We start from the raw sequence: 25,690 nt of genomic DNA, 5'->3' as shown, positions 1-25,690 counted from the left end.
ACATTCCCTTCACTATAATAAACACAATATGCAAGTTATGCATTCTATAGATGAAGACAACATTTAATTATAAAATGCTATTTACTTATCTGTATAATTATTGTATCCCCAATAAAACAGAAATTCCTTGAGGGCAGTGCCAAACTGTAGTAAAAACTTAATAAAAACCTGATGAACAAAAACTGTACACAAATTTCTTGGAATTGGCAAGGAAACTACAGCTAGACCTGGAAGGTGACAAAGAACATGTTGCTTATTAATTCATTTGATTCTACCTAGTTAGGTTGTAAATGTATTATATATTACTCTCATTTTTAATATATTATATATTAATGTATTATATATTACTCTCATTTTTAATAAATCATGTTTTGTTGGAATTATTAAGTTTATGATACTTTTTTAAAAGGAAAAAAAGGAGTTCTTAGAGAAAATAAAATAATAAAGTGGTAGTCAGTTAAGGATATTGAGAAGTTGTAAAGTATTTCAACTTCACAAAATTAACTAAATAATTGATGCTGAGATTTAGAAAGTAATTCAGAGTGCTTGTAAAGTACTTCAGAAATCTGCTGTTCCATAAGACCTGTTTTCATTGCACAGCAATGAACAGACTTTCCATTTACCAAGTGAGCTAACCTCTTCAGAACCCACAAGCCCACCAAATATATCTTACAAACACTTTCAGAGAAACTTAATTTGTAAAAACTCAAAGCAATACCAATGCAGTAAAATGAAAAGCATTAAATTGTATTTAAACTTGTGTCTAAAATTCAAACAGTATAAATATAGGACCAAATACAATAATCTATGTAATTTTGCAAATCTTATAAATGTTAGCTGTGATGATGATGATGATGATGATGATGATGATGATGATGATAACAACAATGAAAATGGCAACAAGGTCTTCCCTAAAAATAAGGGGACCAAAATTGCAAATCAATAACAGCAAGAATTTTAACATATTCAAATAGTGTTTTAAGGTTTACAAACAAAACACTTTTCTGTGAGAGATAGGATCCTTTATAAATGAAGACACCCAGATTAAGAAGTTAAGTAACTGCTTATGGTCACAATTTCTGGTAGTGAGAGACAGACTCAAACTTCTGGCTCCAAATCCAATGATCTTCCCACTATACCAGACTGCTTCTTTGAACATTTTTCCTAGAACCTCAATTTCATTTCCTTCTGGCACATTTTTTTTTTTTTTGGCAAGCCAATGGGGTTAAGTGGCTTGCTGAAGGACACACAGCTAGGTAATTATTAAGTGTCTGAGGCCGGATTTGAACTCAGGTACTCCTGACTCGAGGGCCAGTGCTCTAACCACTGTGCACCTAGCCACCCCTTGGCACATTTTTTTGTTTCCCTCTTCAGGTACCTCCTCCCTGCACTGGCCCAGGGAAAAACAACAACAAATAGTGCTAAGAAAAAAGACAGAAGAGTAATGGGGAGGAGGGAGAAGTAAGGCCACACAGCACAGAGGTAATTATATGGGGCCAAAGAGCCTGATCAATAAGCACACAAGGAGGCAGTAGTAGAGGAAAGGTTAATGGTCATCTGAAACTGACAAGACTAAAGTTTAAATACCAAAACTATTAAAAGCTCTGAACTAGCAGGTTTTCCTACATAAAATATAAAATAACTCTCAAAAAATATATAAAACTCATTAATTACTAGATAATAACCCTATTATATAAGATTTATCTTTCAAAACATATATTCAAATGAGCCTATCATTGCTTTTTAATACAAGGGTCAGGATATGAAAAGGACCTTGATTCTACCTGTCTTGACAAAACTTTAGTAAATAACCAGAATTTATCAGTGGGATTATTTATCTCTTCTTGGGGTAAAGCTGATAAACATCTAGAGAATTTAGAGAAATTAGTAGTCAGTTACTATTAGGAACCTGAAATTATTTGTCTTTCTTTTCATAGAATACCTAACTGAAAAGGTTTCTTTCCAAGCTAAGCATTACAAAAATAATTTTTACACAACCAGGAAGTGATTCTGTATAGGTTTCTGAACTTTTAGACTATATATGTGAATGTGTGTGTATATAGTCCAAAAGTTCTCTGGGTGTATTTACTCTGAGCAGTTTTTTTTTTTAAATTAAAGATTTTATTTATTTTGAGTTACAATTTCCCCCCAATCTTATTTCCCTCCCCCTACCCCCTACATAAGGCAATTTGTCAGTCTTTACATAGTTTTCATGGTATACATTGATCCAAATTGAGTGTGATGAGAGAGAAATCATATCCTTAAGGAAGAAACATTAAGTATAAGAGATAGCAAGATCAGACAATAAGATATCAGGCTTTTTTCCCCCTAAATTTAAGGTAATAGTCCTTGGGCATTATTCAAACTCCACAGTTATTTCTCTGCATACAGATGGTATTCTCCATTGCACACAAGCCCCAAATTATCCTTGATCGTTGCACTGATGGAATGAGAGTCCATCATGGTTGATCATCACCCCCATGTTGCTGTTAGGGTGTACAATATTTTTCTGGTTCTGCTCACCTCAGCATCAGTTCATGCAAATCCCTCCAGTCTTCTGTGAATTCCCATCCCTCCTTGGTTTCTAATGGAACAAGTAGTGTTCCGTGACATACATACATATACCACAGTTTGTTAAGCCATTCCCCAACTGAAGGACATTTACTTGATTTCCAGTTTTTTGCCACCACAAACAGGGCTGCTATGAATATTTTTGTACAAGTGATGTTTTTACCCCTTTTCATCATCTCTTCAGGGTATAGACCCAGTAGTGGTATTGCTGGATCAAAGGGTACGCACATTTTTGTTGCCCTTTGGCGTAGTTCCAAATTTCTCTCCAGAAAGGTTGGATGGATGAGTTCACAGCTCCACCAACAAGGAAATAGTGTTCCAGATTTCCCACATCCCTTCCAGCAATGATCATTATCCTTTCTGGTCATATTGGCCAATCTGAGAGGTGTGAGGTGGTACCTCAGAGAAGCTTTAATTTGCATTTCTCTAATAAGTAATGATTTAGAGCAATTTTTCATATGGCTATGGATTGCTTTGATCTCCTCATCTGTAAACTGCCTTTGCATATCCTTTGACCATTTGTCAGTTGGGGAATGGCTTTCTTTTTTTAATTTGACTCAGTTCTCTGGATATTTTAGAAACGAGTTGCTTGTCAGAAACGTTAGTTGTAAAGATTGTTTCCCAGTTTACAACATTTCTTTTGATCTTGGTTTCGATCTTGGTTTTGTCTGTGCAAAAGCTTTTTAACTTAATGTAATCAAAATCATCTAGTTTGGTTTTTAGTGATGTTCTCCATCTCTTCCTTAGTCATATACTGCTTCCCTTTCCATAGCTCTGACAGGTAAACTAGTCCTTGATCTTCTAATTTGCTTATACTGCTGTTTTTTTTATGTCTAAATCCGGTATCCATTTTGGTCTTATCTTAGTATAGGGTATGAGGTGTTAGTCTAATCTAAGTTTCTTCCATACTAACTTCTAATTTTCTCAGCAGCTATTATCGAAGAGAAAGTTTTTATCCCAAAAGCTGGACTCTTTGGGTTTATCAAACAGCAGTTTACTATAATAGTTTCCTGCTATTGCACCTAGTCTATTCCACTGGTCCCCCAGTGTATTTACTCTGAGCAGTTTATTGAAATGGAATATGCAGAAACAAAAAAGCTGTCACTTTTAAAGGACTTTTCATTGATGTCTTTCGTTTTTTTTTATATATATCACTGCTTCCTCTAATATCATCCCCCCCTCCTAGAAAGCTTTCCTCATATAATAAGAGTATTTTCGTTAAAGACAAAAAAGAGAAAAAGGAAAAAAAAATCAGCATAACTAACATACTGAAAAATGAAAATATAAGCAATGTATAACCCTGATGAACCTCCCACTGATAATATATTTTTAATTATTTTAATTTATTTTTTTAAGGCAGTGGAGTTAAGTGACTTGCCCAATGTCTGAGGCTGCATTTGAGCTCAGGTCCTCCTGACTCCAGAGCCAGTGCTCTATCCACTGTACCACCTAGCCACTCCTCTTATAATATTTTTTAATGTCACATTTGTTCATTATAATTCTGAAATATTCCCTTTTGGAGAGTCAGAGTGATAGAGATTGTGAGTGTATGAGTGTGTCTTTCCATTTACATTATTATAAATGTGCATGTTGTGTACATTGATTGTGCATGTTCGTTTTTTGGTTTTGCTTACTAAATTCTGCACCAGTTCATATAGATCTTTCCATGTTTCTTTGTATTCAGTCAGGCAATAAAACATTTATCAAGTGCCATATCCTATGCTAAGTGCTAATAATACCAAAAAAAGTAAAAGACAATCCTGATCTTCAAGGCTAATCAAATTGGAGAGACAACATGCAGACCATTATGCATAAACATGACTTAGATAGACAGATAGTTTAAAAAATCAACAGAGGGAAGAAAGGCACTAGAATTAAGGATTGGGAAAGGCTTCCTATAATAGAAGAATAATTACTTATTGTTTACATATCTGGGATTAAAAAAAACTCTTAAAAAAGATCTCTTAAAAATCAATTGCTTCCCTTCCTAGATGCATTAAATTATCTATTTTATCTTTTGTAACTGACTCTATCCCTTGTTTAGGTGAGAATACATTTATCATCCATAGCTGTGAAAAGGTGTATCATTCACTATTCTCTTTTAATTTTTTAATAGAATTATCTTTGATATTAAGGTCACCTATCCACTTAGACAAGATTATGGAATATGATATTAAGGGTTAATAATAACTAATTTATATTAGATTGTTTAAAAAAAATTCTGGGAAAACTAAAGCAATCTAATATAATATTCCCAGAATTTTTTTTAAACAAATGGGGAATTCTGTCCTAAACAATTTGCTTTCTGGTTTACTGAAAACTAAAAGTTTTCATATTGTTTTTGATTCTCCCTTATTAATTCTATTCTACTAAATCTACTTTCTTTTGTAAGCAAAAACAGATGATTTTAATAACTGCTTTAAATAACTTGAATTCTACAAGTATAAATGTCCTCTTGTCCCTTTTTTCATCATTCCAAATGATATTCTAAATTGTTTTTCTAAATTATTATTTTATCAAGTTCTATGGAATATCCTAATTTTCTTGATATAGCATTAAAACCACAAATTAATTTTGGTGGCACTGTCATTTTTATTCTGTTGGCATGGACCAGTTAAGGTCACTGTATATTTTTCCTCTACCTATTAAAGTAGTTCTTGATTTCTTTAAAGGAGCATTTTGTAATTGTTAAACAATTCTTTTATATGCTTTAGTAGGATTATATTTGGAATGGGATTTTTCTATTATTACTGCTTGGATTTTGCTATCACAAAGGAGTTGATTTTTGAGCTTCTAATTTTTTTTTTTAGGTTTTTGCAAGTCAATCAGGGTTAAGTGGCTTGCCCAAGGCCACATAGCTAGGCAATTATTATTAAGTGTCTGAGGCCAGATTTGAACTCAGGTACTCCTGACTCCAGGGTCAGTGCTCTATCCACTGTACCACCTAGCTGCCCCAGTAATAATTATTCTTTAAAATTTTGATAGCAATCTTCTGTGAATCCATTAGGATCAGGGATATTTTTCTTTGATATTGCCTTTAAAGTTATTTCTCTTTTTCTGAGAATGGATTATTTAAGATCTCTATTTGATCTTGTATTAATTACAATATGACTTACTTGAGGGTATTCCTCTATTTTTTTTTTTTAGGTTTTTTTGCAAGGCAAATGGGGTTAAGTGGCTTGCCCAAGGCCACACAGCTAGGTAATTATTAAGACCGGATTTGAGCCCAGGTACTCCTGACTCCAGGGCTGGTGCTTTATCCACTGAGCCACCTAACCTGCCCATATTCCTCTATTTCTTTAGAATTCTCAGTTTCATTAACATATAACTGTGCACCAAGATAAGATCAAAATGGATACAGGATTCAGACATAAAATAATACACATATTATAGACATTATAAGCAAACTAGGAGATCAAGGAATAGTTTACCTGTCAGATCTATGGAAAGGGAAGCAGTTTATGACCAAGAAAGAGATGGAGAACATCATTAAAAACAATTTAGACGATTTTGATTACTTTAAATTAAAAATGTGGAAATCAAAATCTTTTTAAAAATGAATTGAAAATTATTTTTGCATGTAGCTAGAAAAAACAAATTTATATTAAAAAATAAAAACCTCAAAAAAATTTCATTAAGTCTCCTTCTGGGTCTGGGTTTTATTTGTACTCTGAAAACTGACCATTATTTTTGCTGTTACTATTTTGGCCCCATGACATTTGTTTACAATAGTTCTAAGTCCTGCTACATAGACAACTTCTGTAAAAGTTTTAGGTAGTCCTGAGAAATAATGTTTGTCCTTCATTCTCAAAGAAGACCATGGCATCCGAGATGCCATGACAAGCACATGAATTGGATTTGAGTGAGGGAGTACTATACCAGTCTCACTTTCTTCTCCAGAGCCTTCCAGTGGCCAGATATGGATCAGGGCAACTGAAGATGGTCCTGGATGCCATGCAATCAGGGTCACACAGTTAGTGAGTGTCTGAGACCGGATTCAAACTCTTTTCTTCCTGATTCCAAGTTCAGTGCTCTATCCACTAAGCCACCTAGCTGTCCTGAGAAAAACATATTATTATTATTATTTTTAGGCTTTTTCAAGGCAAACAGGGTTAAGTGGCTTGCCCAAGGCCACACAGCCAGGTAATTATTAAGTGTCTGAGACTGGATTTGAACCCAGGTACTCCTCACTCCAGGGCCAGTGCTTTATCCACTAAGCCACCTAGCCGCCCCAAAAACATATATTATTTAGCAGTTCCATTCAGAAGATGCTATTGGTCTTTTAAGGCTACTTTCTCTAGCAATGTTTTCATTTCTATATTTCTTTTGTATGTACTTCTATTAAACTTCTCTGTGTTACTATGCCTTTTTTTGGCTCAGTTAATGTTACCTTTATGAATTTAAGATGTTTAAGGTACTTGCAGCATGTTTGTTAAATTTTGTCTATTGTTTCAGTAAAATGTAATTGAGTTTATTATCTTTATTTGTATTTAATATTTGTTTTGCTTTTTCTGATAGCATTTTGCAATTCCTGCTTTGGGGGGTAGGGGGATTCACATGATGCATGCATAGTAAACATTTTTCTAATCACTTATTTTTATTCTGTGTATATGTTGGTTTTACAAGTGTTTCTTTTAAGAAACAGATTTATGGTTTTCTTATTCAGTCAATATTTTTCATATTTTTAACCCATTCACATGTAAAGTTATGTTAGATTTTAATTTCCTTTCCTTTATTTGTCCTTAATATTGGAATCCCCCCCCCCCCCAATTCTTCCCTCTTTATGTCTCTTTAGCTATCTTAGCTTTTTTTTTTTTTAGGTTTTTGCAAGGCAAATGGGGGTTAAGTGGCTTGCCCAAGGACACACAGCTAGGTAATTATTAAGGGTCTGAGGCCGGATTTGAACTCAGGTACTCCTGACTCCAGGGCTGGTGCTCTATCCACTGCTCTGCCTAGCCACCCCTATCTTGGCTTATTTTAACTTGACAGGCTCTCTTTCCTTCAGTGTCACAGATCCTGCCCTCCTGTTTGTTTCCCCTTTCCTTGGTTTTGAAATTTTATTAGTTCCTTTACTAGTTAATTTTTTCAACACATTTTCCTTCCAGTTAAGTATTCAAGAATAATCTCCCTGCGTATCTTTCCTTTCAATTTACCAATTCCTGCAGATGATGAACAGGATGCTCAATGTCAATTTTTTTCCTATTTGCCTCAAAATCTCTTCCCTGGGTCCTTGCCCTGCTAAGTTCCTAGATGTAAGCTTCCCCTGGAGCTCTGAATCTCAAGAGGAGACTAAGTGGTCTAAATATCAAATCCTTGCAGGTAATAGTCATTTACAAGGCTCTCTTATCTCTCTACTGTATATTTCTCTTCTTCCATAGGAACATTTATCAGTAGTACTCCTTCCCACCATGAAAACAGTTCTACCTTTCTTTCCCCCTTTTCAATCCCTCCCTTTGGTTCCTCACCTGTAGTTATAATAGTTAATTTTCCTTTCCTTGTTAACCTTTGACTTGATTAGGGTACATCATATATTCCTTTCTATCTTCTTCCTCTTCTCTTCCCTTTCATTCCCACATTTTGTTAAATCATTCAAAAAGCAATCAATCCCTAGTAGGTAAAGTGCTGTGAGGATTAGTCCTCTCTGACTTTAGCTTTCATCCTTCTCTCCTTATGCACTTAGAGAAAGAAATCACTTAATGATCTATCTTGTTATTTTCTTGTTGTTGCTATATTGGTTTACCCTTCTTATATTTCTGTTGTCTGGAGTATTTGAGAAGTAAATGTTTTCCTAAGATCTGATTTTTCTTCCCCAAAATATTCCAAATACCTTTTTTTTCCATTGAAAGTGTATCTTTTTTTATGGTTGGGCTCAAATTTGCATGGAGGTAGAAAGGCAATTTACAGCTGAGAAAATCAAAGCAATCCACAGACATATAAAAATTGCTCCAAATCATTACTTATTAGAGAAATGCAAATTAAAGCATCTGAGATACCACCTCACACCTCTCAGAATGGCCAATATGATCAGAAAGGATAATGATCAATGTTGGAAGTAGAAGGGATGTGGGAAATCTGAGACACTAATACATTGTTGGTGGAGCTGTGAACTCATCCAACCTTTTTTTTTTAGGTTGTTTGCAAGGCAAATGGGGTTAAGTGGCTTGCCCAAGGCCACATAGCTAGGTAATTATTAAGTGTCTGAGACTGGATTTGAACCCAGGTACTCCTGACTCCAGGGCCAGTGCTTTATCCACTGTGCCACCTAGTAGGCCCCTCATCCAACCTTTCTGGAGAGCAATTTGGGACCATGCCCAAAAGGCAACAAAAATGTGCATACCCTTTGATCTAGCAATACCATTACTGGGTCTATACCCTGAAGAGATTATAGAAAAGGGTATAAACATCACTTGAACAAAAATATTTATAGCAGCCCTGTTTGTGGTGGCAAAAAATTGGAAATTAAGTGAATGTCCTTCAATTGGGGAATAACTTACCACAAACTGTGGTATATGTATGTCATGGAACACTATTGTTCTATTAGAAACCAGGAGGGATGGGAATTCAGTGAAGCCTGGAAAGATTTGCATGAACTGATGAGCAGAACAGAAAAACACTGCATACCCTAACAGCAACATGGGGGTGATGATCAACCTTGAAGGACTCACTCATTCCATCAGTGCAACAATCAGGGACAATTTGGGGTTCTCTGCAATGGAGAACACCATGGAGTTTGAACAAAGACCAAGGACTATTACCTTAAATTTAGGGGAAAAAAAACTGATATCTTATTGTCTGATCTTGCTATCTCTTATACTTTATGTTTCTTCCTTAAGGATATGATTTCTCTCTCATCACACTCAATTTGGATCAATGTATACCATGGAAATAATGTAAAGACTGGCAAACTGCCTTCTGTGGGGGGTAGGGGGAGGGAAGTAAAATTAGGGGAAAAATTGTAAAACTCAAAATAAATAAAATCTTTAATTAAAAAAAGAAACCAGGAAGGATGGGAATTCAGGCAAGTCTGGAAAGATTTGCATGAACTGATGCTGAGTGAGATGAGCAGAACCAGAAAAACACTGTACACCCTAACAGCAACATGGGGCTGATGATCAATCTTGATGGACTTGCACATTCCAACAGCGCAACAATCAGGGCCAACTTTAGGCTATCTGCAATGGAGAATACTATATGTATCCAGAGAAAGAATTATGGACTTTGAACAAAGACCAAAGACTATTACCTTCAAATTAGAAAAAAAAAAACAATTATCTTATATAATTTTACTATCTCATACTTTATTTTTCTTCCTTAAGGATATGATTTCTCTGTTGTCACATTCAACTGAGATCCATGTATAACATGGAACCAATGTAATGACTAACAGAATGCCTTCTGTGGGGGGGGGGAAGAAGAATAGGGGAAAAATTATAAAATAAAATCTTTCAAAAAAAACAAATTTGCAGGGAGGGTTATTTTGGTCTACATCTTGAGTTTTTTTACTCTTCAGAACATTTTATTCCACTTCTTCCCACAGTTTCTGGAGGCAAAGAATGGCCTCATACTATTCTTCTTTCCCTTTATATCTAAAACTTCTGATCATCTACAGAATTTGCTCTTAGGCGAACTTGAACCACTCACAGGATCACTCACTAGAAATTGTAAGAGTTTTCACTATAGTGTTACCTTTTTTCCTAGAGGTGATCTGTGGATTCTTGACCAACATTGTCTTTTATGTTCAGAAATTCTGGGCAGTTTTATTTCTTGCATTATGGTGTTAGTCTATTAATCTTGTCTTCAAGATGAATGTTTTATGCTCATGGAGACCATTTCTTCTTTTATCACTATTGTTTTTTGTTTCTCTTCCAGACTCTTCTTCACATCCATGTACTCACATTCACAATCAATTATCCTCTTCGGTGTCTTTGTTGCCATCATGAATTTAAGTCTGTTGTGCCTATTATTTATGCTCCTGCTGGTCCTAAATTCTGCTTGGTCCAGAAGCAATGAGATTTGGGAGTTCAAATTCAGCCTCAGAGCGTTGGGAGTGGGGTGGCCTTGGACAAGTTACTTACCTTGACTATCCCCATTTCCTCAGCTGTAAAATGGAGAGCCTCGTTCTCAGATCGCAGAGTTGGGCACAAGGGGAGGTGCTTGTTTCCTTTCTCCCCTACCCATCCTCGTCCTCCGGCTGAGCTCTGGAGGTGTCCCTGAAGGACTGCAGCAGCATGTCTGGAATCCAACTACTCTCTGGGTCCCCTCACCAGGAGGAGTAGGGGGACTGGAGGAGTTAGCTTATGAGAGGTGGGTGAGAGTGCTAGGGTAGAGCGAAGGGAATGTACCTTGTTCAGGCTCTCTGTGCTCTCCCTCTGCCGCAGAATTCCTATTTTGGACAGATCTGAGAGGCGGTAGGATCTAAGAAAACATCTAGTCTTGTATCTTGTTCGTCACCTCATCCCCAATTCAGGTTCTACTTTATTTCCTACATTAAGTAGGATGGCTTCGACTACTGCTGCTTATCTTCATTTGTTGCTCACATTTCTACCTGCCAAAGTGGATAAAAATTCTACCAGAAACAGCATTCTTGAAGCTTGTGTCCAATGGGTCAAGCACTGTCTAGATGTCCTGCTTTTATTTACTACTTTATTCTCCCAGATTTTCTTAACCAGTTCCAGCTGTTCTCCCATTTTAAGATTTGACCAAGGTTTTATTTTATGTTTTTCCTTTAACCTAGCTAGTTTTTTTGAGTCAGAAATGACAGAATACAAGTGCATAATTTGCTCTATACTATACAATAAAAAGAAATCAATAGCTTTGTTCCAAGTTCAGCTTGAGTGATATATCCCAGATGAGGTCTAAGTTAATGATGATCCCAAACAGCTAATGACTCTCTCCTAAAATTACCTATTATTTATTTTGCATACACATATGTGTGTACATGTTATTTTTGAAAAATGTAAGCTCCTTGAGGGCAAGGAACATTTCATTTGTCTTTGTATTCTCAGTATCTAAAACAATGCCTAAAATAGTTTTGTTTATTGATAGACTGAGGTAATTGGTGTTGAATACTCACAATACTATTAGTCTGAGTGGTCTAAGAGTAGCCTAGTGAACTAGGTCTGTATTTGTTACCTATTCAATTTAGTTCACTGTACATATATAGTATGTCGATATGGATATCCCAAAAGTTATGACAACTAATTTACTAAAATATAGTTAAGGGGTGACTAGGTGGTGCAGTGGATAGAGCACCAGCCCTGGAATCAGAGGTACATGAGTTCAAATCCGGCCTCAGACACTCAATTGATTGCCTAGCTGTGTGACCTTGGGCAAGTCACTTAACCCCATGGCCTTGCAAAAAAAGGAAAAATAAAATAAAGTTACATGTTACAGTTATTATACACTTAAACAGAAAACGAGTTGTATGTAATAAGTCCCTTAAATTCTACTTTTAATACTGGAATGCTAATTTTATTTTCGTGTAAAATTAAAATTCAAAATACTTGTTGAATTCAATTTCTCTGCTTAATTTCTTATTAATCAATTTTAGTTGTTGTCAGCATTATCTAAGCACAAAATGCAAGTCTAGGAAATGAAGTCTTTTTCCAAATTTTGTTGTCCAAAAGACATTTTCCTAGGAATTGAAAAGGCAATGTTTTGGTTTCAGGGGAGAGACTCTGAAAACTCTATCCTTACTTCAAAACTTCAGGCTGAAATAAGTTTCAAAAAAATATAGTACCTACATATTTTAGTAATTTTTTCCTCAATGGGCAGGGGAGTGGGATGGAATGAAAGGAGAGAATTTGGAATTCAAGGTTTTGGAAGTGAATATTGTAACTTGCTTTTGCATGTAACTGGTAGAAAAAGAAAATATAAAATTAGGGGGAAAAAAAGAAAATATAGTATCAAAAATAAAGAGGTGATGACATCCCAAAGAAATTTAAAGTACTATTTGTTGATGTAGATGATTTGAAAAATCCCATATTCTAAACAACCCCAATTCTAAAGTTGATCCACATTTTTCAAATCATTCTTCTCAATTTAAAAAAATGAATGGACTGTCAGTTTCCAAAAATATCAAACATTCTAAGAACTAGATATTTAAAAATAAAACCTAATGTATTTAAGAAAACACCCAAATCAGAAATCATGGATGTCTAAATTAAAATTTGCATGCAACCCACTTGCAAAACTTAATATTAATTCTTACTGCCTTAGTTTCCTTACAAAGTTGGACAGATAGGATCAGATAGCATTCTAAAGGATCAGTATCAATCAAGGAAATACAATCTTATATGGATAAAAAAAATTCAAATGTATGTTATAAAATCCATAACCATGAAAAAACCTTTTGAATTTTCAAAGATACAAAATTTAAATGCTTTCTACATATCTAAATAATATCATCATGACCAGTCCTATCAAGACCAGTCCTAATAAGCATCCATTTTCCAATTATTAAGGCAGCAGAGATTTTTATCTGTATATCTTAATTTCATATTGTCTTTTTGAGTTCCTCTCTAAGGGCTTTAAGAATTCTGGCTACAACTGTTGGTGGAATTGTACATCAATCCAATCATTCTGGAGAGTGATATGGAACTATGCTCAAAGAGCAATAAAATTAATCATACCCTTTTGACCCAGGAATACCATACTAGGTATTTCCAAAAGAATCATTAAAAAATGGGAGAAGTGCCACATGTTCAAAAGTATTTATAGCAGCTCTTTTTATAGGGGGCAAGGAAATGGAAATTGAGGGGATGCCCCTAAACTGGGAATTGAACATGTTATGATATATGAATATTATGGAGTTCTAATGTTCTATAAGAAATCACAAATGTGGGGCAGCGAGGTAGGTGGTAGATAGAGTCCTGGAGTCAGGAGGACCTGAGTTCAAATTCAATCTCAGACCGGACTTAATAATTGCCTACCTGTGTGACCTTGGGCAAGTCACTTAACCCTATTGCCTTGCAAAAACCAAAAAGAAAAAAAGGAAAGGGAAAAAAAAAGACATCATGAATGGCCAGATTTTAGAGAAGCATGGAAAGAATTTCACAAACTGATAGCATTGTGAGTTGATCAACTATGATGGATGCAGCTCCTGTCAGCAATTCAGAGAGGTAGGACAAGCCTGGGTGACCTGTTACGGACAATGCCATCTACATCCAGAGGACAGACAAAAAGACAAAAAACAGAATCTGTATGGATACCATGTTCACTTTTTTGAAAGTACTCTTATGTTTTTTTCTTCTTTCTTTTCCCTTAGTCTTAATGCCTCATATGCAAAATGATTACTATATAAACACGTTAAACAGAAATGTACAGACACAACTTTTACCAGACTGCTTGCCACTGAGGGGAGGGGGGGGTGTAGGAAGGGAGAAATGTGTAATATAAATATTATATAAAGAAAAATGTGTAATTTATAAATATGCAAGTAGATAAATGTTGAAAAACTTTCATAACATGTAATTGGAAAAATTAAAAATGAAAATAAATGAGATCCATAACCAAAAAGAAAAAAAAAAAAGAAGGAATTCTGGTTACAAAGGAAAAATGTACAAGTGTCCAGAGAATTCATGGCCATGTTAAAAAACACAAGGCTACAATAACATACTACTACTATCTATGGAATCCTGAGTAACTATAACCCATTTGGGCCGGCTTCCTCATCTGTAAAATGAGGGACATGGTTTAGAAAATTTCCTTCTAATAGATTTATGATTGCTCTTAATATCAAGAGAAAATAAAGGAAGACTTAAGAGACTTAAATTTTTAAATTAAAGTAGTCCTAGATCAGAAGAAAAGGTTTCTGTGTGTGTGTATATATATATATATATATATATATATATATATGAATTAAGACCAAAATCTGGCTCCAGGCATAAGACCATGTAATAAATAGCAAAAAACTTAAATTATTTTGGCTGCAAAAGAATCCACAAACCAAAGTTTCATCGTAAATATCAACCATTTCATAATCATGAAATTCAAAATACAAATCCAGAAATACGTATTATAGGTATCTCTTTTTTTTTTTTTTTAGGTTTTTGCAAGGCAAAAGTGTTTTGAACAAGGCCACACAGCCAGGGAATTATTTGAACATAGGTCCCCCTGACTCCGGGGCTGGTGCTCTATCCACTGCACCACCTAGCCATATCTTTTATAAGACAATGAAATACACAGTTTGATAATAAACAGCTTCTCAGAAAACCCAGGACACACAAGGATATGCATTTTGCTTTCCTCATTTGTGCGGCTGCTGAATTACAGGCACTCCGGATTGATAGTACTGAATACCGACAGACGCCGCGCAGTTCGCGGCCCGCGCAGTTCGCGCCCGCGGGAGCCCAAGGCTGAAGGGCTGGATCCCAGGACCAGCTCTGGGTCACAGACGCTACAGCACGCGCGCCCCGGCTTCGGGGTCACTGCAAGCCCAGCCGTGCGGCGTCCTGCCCGGCTGACCTGGGGCCCCGGGGATGTGGGGGCCCCAGGCCCCGCGGCCCGACAGCGAGGGGCGGGGAGCCCGCGGGATGCGGGGGGCCGCATGACCTTGGGCCGGGCTGGGCCCGGGGCGGCCACGGGGCAGGGCCGAAGGAGGCCGTCCACTTTTTCGGGGAGACACTCGGGGGGCTCCGGGCACCGGCCCGGGGGGCCCCGCGGCTGCTGCCTTCTCGGATGCACCAGGGGCTCCCCGGCTTGGGTCCCCCCAGGATGGGGGGCTGGGCCCCGCGGACGCGCAGCTGCGGGAATTGGGGAAGGGGCCGAGACGGGAGGGGGAGGGGACGTTACCTGCGGCGGCGCCCCGGAGAAGCGGCCCGCGGCGGGCGGAGGGCGCGGAAGGCGGCCGGCGGCCTGCGGGCTCACCCCCGGGAGCCGGGGCCGAGGCGCCGGGGCTCCAGAGCCCGCGAGACCGGCCGGCCGTGCGCACGCAGCCGCCCGCGCCTGCGCCCCCGCGCCCGCCCGCGCCCGCCCCGGCCCGGCCCGCCCCGGCCCCGCGGCGCGAGCGTCCGGAAGCGCGGCGGCGCCCCGGGCCCGGCCCCGGCCCTCCCGCCCTCCTCACCTCGCCGGCGTCGCCCCCGGCCCCGGCTCGGCTCTCCTCGCTCTTCCCCCGCGCGAGCTTTGGCGGGGGCTGGGCACGGCGCCCTCCGGTTGGACGCCCGGCCGCGTGACGTCAGGCGCCGCCGCCCGCCGATTGGTCCGGCCGGCGATGCGTGCAGGGTGTAAACAAACCCCGCCCCCTGGCTGCCCGAGGGGGGCGGGGCCGAGCGTCCCGCCGGGGCGCTCCGCGCGAGGTGACAGCAGGAGGGGGCGGGGCCTGAGCGGGGCGGGGCCTCGGCCAGGCCACGCCCACGGGGAGGGGCCGAGAGCCGCGTGGCCGGGGGCTAGCCTGGCTTTGCGCAGGGAGGGAAGGGAGACCGGGCCGGGGTCAGGAAGACCCCCTCCCTCTGGGCGCCCTCCGCGAACTTCAAGGCGCCCACCCGAGGAGGGGCAGTGCCCAGCAGGGCGCCGAGACCCCCGCCCTAAGTCCAGATCCAGGGCTGGAAGAGGCCCCTCTCTCTGGAAGCCGACGTCTAGGGCACCGAAGTGGTGTGCCCAAGGACACCCAGGAGATGCTGTCGGACCGGGGCAGGCTGGGCAACAAGAAATACAATAGGGGGCAGCTGGGGGGTGCTCACCCGCCCCGGAGTCGGGCGGACCTGGCTTCAAATCCGGCCCCAGCTGGGTGGCCTTGGGCAAGCCTTGCAAAAAGGAAAAAAAACTAAAAAATTACAATAGCCAGCATTCATATAACACTTTAAGCGCTTTACAAATAATCTCCCATTTGATCGCACCACAATCCAGACAGGGGTGCCATTATTCCAAATGGATGAAGAAGAAACTGAGGCAGGGAGGTTTAAATGAGTTGCCAAGGGCACCCAGTCAGGAAATCCTGTAGAGGAATTGAAACTCAAGGTCTTCCTGACTCCATTCATCCTCGAACCCCCTAACCACCAGCAAGCATTTATTAATGTCTGCAAAGTATAGAGATTACTAAGAAAGGTGGAAAACCTCAAGGAGCTCACTTCCTGAGGACAGGACAAATATGCAAAAAAAATATACATTCAAGATTCAGTTCTGATTTCACCTCTAGCTTAGAGTCTAATACTGCTCAGACCATACAAAATCATTCCTATTCCTGGGAGTCTGGAATTCAGCACCTACCTAAAATCCGATCCAAATAAATTCAGAGATAGGATTCAACTGTTATTGAAAGAAATAAGCAAATCAGACTGGGTGGAGTGGGATTGAAAGGATTTTGGATGTTTCCTCAAGTCAAGAAAGGACACAAGAACAACACCCAGATTAACTGAATTAAATATGGAGGAGACCTTGAACTCCCACTATAACATTCTCCATAAGGAGTCTCTAGTCTCCTGAGCAAATAACTCTAATATTAGATGAATCAATCACCATCCACTTTTCACCTCTAAACAACTGTCTTCTATTGATCTGAAATCTGCCTCTGTAAATTCCAAGTTCTAGTCCTCAGTATTTCAGATGTTTGAAGCCTGATCACATCCACTCTAAGTTTTCTTTTCTTTGGACTTAAATACCTTCAAACAAACCTACAGTTTCTTTGCTTGTCTTGTTTTTGTAAGACTTGCTTTTGGGGGAAGCTATGTGGTGCAGTGGATACAGCACCAGCCCTGGAATCAGGAGTACTTGAGTTCAAATCCAGCCTCAGACACTGAATAATTACATAACTGTGTAGCCTTGGGCAAGCCACTTAATCCCATTTTCCTTGCAAAAACTAAAAAAAAAAAAAAAAAGACTTGCTTTTCAGTTACCCTCACAACCTTGGCTACTTTTTCTGGAGAGCTCCAATTTATCAATATGTCATTTTTCTTGTGGAACTATGTTTAACATCTATACATTTATAGCCTAAATAGATTACTTGCTGTCAAAATGAAGAGGCAGGGAATGGAGGGACAAAAATGTGGAACTTAAAACCTTACAAAAAAATGAATACTGAAAGCTATCTTTGCATGTAGTTGGAAAAATAAATTTTATTTTCTTCTTTCAAAAGTAGCATGAAGGTAAAAGGGAGTTGAAAGCCAAATAATGTCAAATTAATGCCATCTCAGATAATTATGAAAAATAGAATCTTGAAGCAATCATTGCTTCAATTTCATTAAAAAAATTTACTAAATATTTATAAGGCTGTTCAATACAACAAATATTTTTAATGTCCTTATGTGAAAGATACTGTGCAAAATACTGGAGATGCAAAATATCTAAACACCTCCGTGGTGGTGATGGTAATACTCAACTGAGAATATACTACTGTGCCCTTTAATAGGATGATACAACATGTGCACAAGTAATTCCCTAATCAGTATCAGTAAAGGCTTCCTTCACAGAGATGATGGCAAGAAAATAAGAATTATGAGAGGTATAGATGAGGAGTGAATTCCAAATAGGAGGGACAGCTTGTGAGGATACATGGAGGCAGGCAATAGAATGTTGGATCCAAGAAATAGCTAATAAACTAGTTCAGCTGGATCTTGGATTATATAAAACAGGAAGGAGAATAACATGAAATAAATCTGTAGAAGAAATTGGAAGCAGATTGTTCAGAGTCTTAAATGCCAGGCAGAGAAGTTTGAGTTTTGTTCTGAAGATCTAGCCGGCCACTGAAAGGTTCCCAGCAGAGGAATGACATGGCCACAATGATGCCTTAGGAAGATAATCTTGGCATCCTTGTGGAAGATGGATTGGAGATGGGAGAGAGAGACCTGGAAGCAGAGAAACTAATTAGGGGGCTAACAATTGTGTAGATAAGGTATGATAAAGGTTTGAATGAGAAGAATATTTTATTTTTTAAATTTTTTTTTTTAGGTTTTTTTGCAAGGCAGTGGGGTTAAGTGGCTTGCCCAAGGCCAGACAGCAGTAATTATTGACTGAGGCCAGATTTGAACTAAGGTATTCCTGACTCCAGGGCCGGTGCTCTATCCACTGAGCCACGTAGCTGTCCCAAGAATAATGATATTTTAAATGGAGAACAAAGGATAGAAGGAAAAGATGTGGAAGTCAGATCCACAGAATTTGATGAGGTATAAGAAATGAGGGCTGATGACTGAGATTATAACCCAGATAACTGGGAAGATGATGGTGTATCTTCAACAAAAAAATGGAAATGGGAGTGGGAAAGAGGAAGACAGGCTTAGAGAAGATGATTACTCTAAGACTGTGTCTCAGTTTCATTCAAAATCTGCTAAAAATAATATTCTTTTGAGCAAAATAGTTTGAAAAAGTCCTTAAATATCTTTCATATAACATTCTCAGACATAAAACAAAAAGAACAGTGGGATGTGACAAAATTTCCATCTGCTGTGTATGAGTGATATGATCTTGCTGTGAATTTCCATGACCTAACCAGGGGAAGCCATAATAACCTGTATAGATACTAGTTCCACAGCAAGTTACTCTATTCCAGGATATCTTACTAATGTAGTTTTTTTTAAAAAGGGGGGGAGGGTGGCTAGGTGGCACAGTGGATAGAGAGCACCGGCCCTGGAGTCAGGAGTACCTGAGTTTAGGTCAGACCTTAGACACTTAATAATTACTTAGCTCTGTGGCCTTGGACAAGCCACTTAACCCCATTTGCCTTGCAAAAATCTAAAAAAAAAATTCCTAAACAGGTACTTAGTGCCAATTTTGACCCATTGATGGTAAAATTAGCTTTACAATCAACAAAAAAGAATTTTTCCCCTTTTGCCTTACCAGTCATCTTTCACATTTCCTCCTCAGTGGTTCAATCAATAATTATATTTTAAAGAGATTTTTATGTCATTATCATCACTCAAATTTATATAACCACAATATGATTTACTTACTGTATTCTTCACAATTTATTGAAGCAAGTTGTACAAGTATTTTCATTTATAGAAGAGGATCTGAGGCTGAGAGGAAATGACTTACACAAATTTACATGACCTAACAAAAATTCATGTTTTCTCAGACCATTCTTTGCCCATTCTACTGTAATCTTACAGAGATGCAGTGATATTTTATTTTTATGTTATATTACATATAAGTATATATATTGATATTGTTATATTGTTGTTATATATTATACTATATTTATTAATTATATTCTATTATAGTAATTCTATTCTATTGCATTCTATTATATTAATCAACCATACCTAACCAAATCTATTTAATCAAATAGGTATCAATAATGGCAATGTTACTCAGTCATTTTCAGTTGTATCCAACTATCTGTGACCCCATTTGAGGTTTTCTTGGCAGGGATACCGAAGTAGTTTGCCCTTCCTTCTCCAGATCATTTTATAAATGAGGAAACTAAGGCTAAGAAGCTGAAGGGACTTGCCCAGGGTCATCTAGCCACATGTCTGAGGCTAGATTTGAATTCAGGAAGATGAGTTGGCCTGGTACACCATGCACCATGGCACCACCTAGCTGCAGCAATACTACCTATCCTTAAGAAAGGAGACCTGAAGAGTCATCTTTTTTTCACTAGTCAACTCATGCTTTTTTTTTTATGAGAATTAAAGTGCTTCTTTCCTTCCACTTGTCTTTCTAGGTTCCAGGCCATATTACCAACTGATTACTAAACAGGTCAAACTGGAATGGGCATCTCAAACTTAATATATTCCCTAGCAGGATTCTGCTGGGCTTCACCTTCACAATTCACTTACCTCTCAATCATTGATCAATGATGACTCTATCAGCACCATCTATCTATATGAAGGGTTTCCCGATTTCCCCAGAGGTTCAAGGTACTCCCTCATGAAACTACCTTATACTTCAGTATTTAGTGTGTTAGGCATATACTTAGAAATCTCCATATCATGTATAAACTTAGAAACCATCGTATTATGAATGTAATGTATAGAATTCAATGGACTTTCAGGGTGAGAACAGTTTTGTATGTATTTGTATCGCTATGTTAGAAAGTGGAATGTAGATACTCTTGTTATTTTTCATTTTGCAGTTAAGGAAATGGAGGCAAACAGGGGTTAAATGATTTGCCCAGAATTACCTGGAGAATAAATACCTTATGCTGGATTTGAACTCAGCACTTTCTGACTCCAAGTCTAGCACTCTTTCCACCACACCACGTATGTCACCCACTCCTCTCCTGAACTTCCCAATCTTCATCAAGGGCAACATCACCCTGCAATCCCTCAGGTGTGTAGCACTGGATCCATCCCTCTTAACCAATCAGTTTCCAAGTCTTGTGCAACATCTCTCTAAGTTTCCTCTTCATTCCCAGCCATTACTTCAGTTCAAGACTTGAGCACTTTTCACATAGACTATTGTCAAAGTATAGAGCAATGTAAGAGAGAGACAGCTGGGTGGTAGAGTGGGAAACAAGAACCTTTGTCTTCATGAGTTTAAATCCAATCTCAGTTAGTTACTAGTTGTGTAGGCAAATCACTTAATCCTGTTTGACTCAGTTTCCTCATCTGTAAAATGAGCTAGAGAAGAAAATGGTAAACCACTCCAGTGTCTTTGCCAAGAAAATCCCAAATGGGGTCCCAGAGTCATACGTTGGTAACTATTCTATGACTATTGCCCATCATTCTCTTCATTGTGTGGGAATGATAATATACATCATATAATATGGAATTATTCCATATATGGAATATATAGCATATATGGAATTCCACATATGGCATAATTATATATAATATGGAATAATTATAAAATTCTTGATATGTTTGTCCTTTCTTGCTTGTCTCTTCCTTGCTGGGGAAGACCCTCTGAACCTAGATAAACAGCTATTCTGTTTATCTTTCTTCAGCCTTATAATTTACAGTTCAATAATTTCCAATATGAGGGAATGACAGCCAGCTTCTCCTTAGGAACAAATGGATGTTGCTAAACCCACTTCAGGTTGCCTCTTTGTTCTCCCCTATTCAATCTATTCTTCACAAAGCAGCTAGAGGGATATCTCTACATCAGAGATCGGTGCTATTTCAGTTTTCTATCTCCCCCAACTAGGACAGTACCTTGCACATAGAAAGGATTTAATAAACATTTGTTGAAAAGCTAATATCTAAACAGAAAAGTTAGGAAAAAGTGCTTGTGAGCTATTCTGTTTATCTTTCCTCAGCCTTATAATTTACAGTTCAATAATCTTCAATATGAGAAACAGACAGCCTCTCCTTAGGAACAAAGTTGTTCTGTGCCGTCTTTCTTATACAATAAAAAACCTCACCCTTCTTAACAGCAACATCAGGGTAGGTATGAAGGTGTGGCAAAGTGAGAATACCACAAAATGAGTATCAAAATGACTACCAAGAAACAGACTCATGATAATACCGAAGCTGAAACTTTAATATGCTGACTCATATTACTCTCTATGGATATATTTAAGTTTTCTCTGAAACTTTATATTTGTACAATTCTTTAAGGTTTTAAAAAGTATACGACTCTCATTTGATCTTTGATAATTCTGTAAGTTGGGTAATAATGGACTTTTAAAAAGCCTAAATATAATTGTGATGGAATACTATAAGAAATGATGAGCAGAATTCTTTCAGAAATACCTGGGAAGATTTACATGAACTGATGTGAAGTGAAAGGAGTAAAACCAGAACATTGTACATAGTAGTAGCAATACTCTAACACTGATCAACTATAAAAGACTTAGCTTCTCTAATCAATGCAATAATCCATGAGAATTCTAAAGGACTCATGATGACAACTACTATCTATCTCCAGAGAAGGCATCAAGGAAATCTGAGTACAGACAGAAGTATAATTTTTTCACTCTATTTTTCTTGCTTTTTCTTGGCGACATGGTTAATATGGAAATGTTTTGCATGATTTCCATATATAATCAATATAAGCTTGCTTGTCTTCTCAGTGGAATGGGAACTGGAGGGAGGAAAGAAAATTTGGAACTCAAATTTTTAAAAATTAATGTTAAAAATACATATTTTGGGGCAGCTAGGTGGTGCAGTGGACAGAGCACCGGCCCTGGAGTCAGGAGTACCTGAGTTCAAATCTGGCCTCAGACATGTAAAAATTACCTGGCTGTGTGGCCTTGGGCAAGCCACTTAACCCCATTGCCTAGCAAAAACTAAAAAGTAAAAATACATATTTTCAAATGAAAAGAAAAATGAATTGCCCAAGACCACAGTGCTAACAAATAAATTAAATCTTCTGACTCTAAATCCTTTCATCTCTAAAGGACAAAACTCCTTCAAAAGCACGTTTTTTATTTCAGAAGAAGGCTCTTTGGATATGGAAATGGGAAGTAGAATATTTAGAAATGAAGATAATATGAAAACAAATAAATTTTTGTCTTTTTGTTTTTGTGAGGCAATGGAATTGTTTGTTTTATTTTGGGGGATTTTTGGATGAGGCAATGGGGTTAAGTGACTTGCCCAAGATGACAAAGCTATTAAATTGACAAAGATATTTTGGTTTGCCATTTCCTTCTTCAGTGGATTAAGGCAGAAGTTACCTGCCCAAGATTACACAGCTTGTATATGTCTGAGGTCATATTTGAACTCAAATGTTCCTGACTCCAAGCCTAGCACTCTAACCACTGAGCAACCTAGCTGTATTCCTACTCAGTGACAACCTTGCTTAGCTATTTTTACAGATATTCAGACAAAAGGAAGAACTAATACTATTAGATTATTTACTGTAAGAAATCATGTTTTAAGCATGTTGGGTTCAGCATTATAGGACCATTTAGTCAGCATTGGTTATTATTATTAAAGTTACCTTTGATAATATTTCCTTGAAAGATTCTAGTTACATATTTATTGAGTCAGCCACCATTTATTTTAAATAAGTTTTATTGATAACTTTTGGGGATTGAGATTTGCAGTCCCCAAATTTCAAGTATTCCTCTCCCTTCCCTGCTACACGTTATAGCAAATAGTATTTTTTAAAGACATAAAAAGAGAAAAAAAATCAACATAATTGATCAAGACATTGAAAACATCTAAAAATACATGTGCATTGTACTACACTGGTGGCCCTCCCAACTCTACAAAGAGAATTAAGGTGAAAGTTTACTCTATCTCTTCTTTCATGCCATACTTGATCTTTATAATTTTACAACATTCACTTTTGGATTTTTTGGTAGTTCTTTTTGTTTATGTTGTTGTACTCAATAGGTACATTTCCTTGGTCTTGCTTACTCTACGCTGCATTAGAAGCCAATTTTTAGGGAGAAAATGGATGTTGCTAAACCCATTTCAGGTTGCTAGAGACCCTGGAAGCTGACATGAGAAATGCTGGCAAGTCTCCACCATGCCCCTATCTCCAGCTTGCTACACCAGAGATGTCAGGGAACTTCCCCTTGGGCAAGATATTCTTTTTCTCTCTTTCCACTGAATTTGCCTCATTCCCAGAGGGAGAGTTCCTCCACCCTGTATTGTCTGGTATATCTGGTATGTATATATATGTGTGTATATATATATTCTCCTACTGGTATGTATATATATATATTCTCCTACATATATTTTTATTTCTATGGGTTTCCTTGCTAATTGTTACCAGAGTTTATTGTGGAACTGGCATTTAGTGGGAAGGAAATAAAGTGGATCAGAAATGTTGCTTATACGTGAAAATCTCATCCTCTAGATTCAAAATTTTAAAGGAAGCACGTGATAAAACTCTAGCCCTGAAACTCTCTCTTTGGAGATAAGAATGGTTAAGCTTCTAGTCTCAATGTCCTGCTCCCCTTTCTGGTGAGAAATCCAAGTTTCCCTTGAGAAGACTGTGGAGGAAGAAGGTAGCGATGTCCACTTGTTCATATATAGATGCTTGTTTTTATCCCGGTAGATTTTAAGTGCTTCAAGAGTAGGATCTGTTGCCTTTTGTTGTATCCTTAACACTTAATACTATATCTGGTTCATAATATAAGGCTTAATAAATGCTTACTCACTGACTGATTAGGCCAGCCAATAGAGAAAAAGTTGTCCACAGAAGAGGGAAAACTGCAAAGAAAGAACCCATTTGGCTTTGACTAGGATGAAATAGCTGTAAAATCGTTAAACGGCAGTTCTGGCAGAGAAAGCATTTATAAATGTTCCAAGTGGGGCTGGAATATTGGATCAATGGTAACCATTCCATGATTCTTTATTGCCCATCATTCCCTTCATCATGTGAGAATAATATTCCATATGTAATATTGAAAGTATATGTATATTATATATCATATGGAACAATAATAAAATTCTTGACATGTTTGTCCTTCGGGTACCTTTTTTACTTGTCTCTTCCTTACTGGGGAAGACCTCTGAGCCGAGAGCCCAAAACAGAATTTGTTCCTTAGGAAGTTGAGGTGGGGATGGAATTGGGGGGCCTTCACCAGGGCCTTTTGCATTTGTAGGGACACATCAAAAAGGTATTCCATTTTCCTTATTGAATGCCTGAGGTTTAAGGATCTTCTGGAGAGAAAATACCATTTTTAGTCTGTAATTTTATTTATCTCTATTTTCTGGTTTGCTTCCTTCCTGATCATACCAGATTAGTTTTCTTTGTAATAATTGCTTTTTATGTTTCTGTACCAATCTTATTACTGCAAAGAATATAAAAATTACATCTGAGAAATAGATTTTGCATTCCTAAAATACTGGTGCCTACTTCCTAAATGCTTACTTTTTCTTTTAAATAGAACTAGACAGTTTACTTTATTGTTAAGGTCTTTCTGTACTGTAGTCCATAGGATAAAGCTTGCCTCCTGGCCTTAAAACCCCAAGTAATCAATCCTAAACACTTCATCTCACTTGAAAATCTACCACATTTTCAGGGATTACCTGACTTGTTTTCCTTCATTCTGAACAGAGCCCAATTGTACTACTATTAAATGAATTTGGAATGTGGATTGTCTTTGCAGTGGCAAGGATCCAATGAGGAAATTTTGTGTGACTTCTGGGATAGGTACTTAAGAGAAAATTTTCCCCAGTCCATGGAGATGACATATTTAGGAACAATTTCCTTATGCACACATGGGTAGGTTCTAATAAGATCTATGCAATGGTAAAAGTTTTGAGACCCTTTCTGATGTGGCATGAGGGAAGCAAGTCAAAGGACAGACAATACCTCTACCTTCCTGGGGCTGAAAGAATAACTCTAG

At 38.0% G+C, this 25,690-nt stretch overlaps 1 protein-coding gene across 5 annotated transcripts in view; it reads right to left on the bottom strand.

Annotated features, from left to right (window-relative positions):
* The window catches only part of TFDP2 (transcription factor Dp-2), a 190,471-nt gene extending 174,762 nt beyond the window's left edge, over positions 1 to 15,709 (bottom strand). For all 5 annotated transcript variants that reach the window (XM_074191165.1, XM_074191166.1, XM_074191169.1 and 2 more), the window contains exon 1: positions 15,635 to 15,709. The gene's annotated coding sequence lies outside the window, so the exon portion shown is untranslated. The remainder of the gene's footprint in view (positions 1 to 15,634) is intronic.
* Between the last annotated feature and the right edge of the window lie 9,981 nt (positions 15,710 to 25,690).

This window comes from Macrotis lagotis, chromosome 6, assembly GCF_037893015.1.
Source record: "Macrotis lagotis isolate mMagLag1 chromosome 6, bilby.v1.9.chrom.fasta, whole genome shotgun sequence".
In the NCBI taxonomy this organism is placed as follows: domain Eukaryota; kingdom Metazoa; phylum Chordata; class Mammalia; order Peramelemorphia; family Peramelidae; genus Macrotis; species Macrotis lagotis.
The sequence above is the reverse complement of the archived record's forward strand: the minus strand, read 5'-3'. Positions and strand labels throughout refer to the sequence as shown.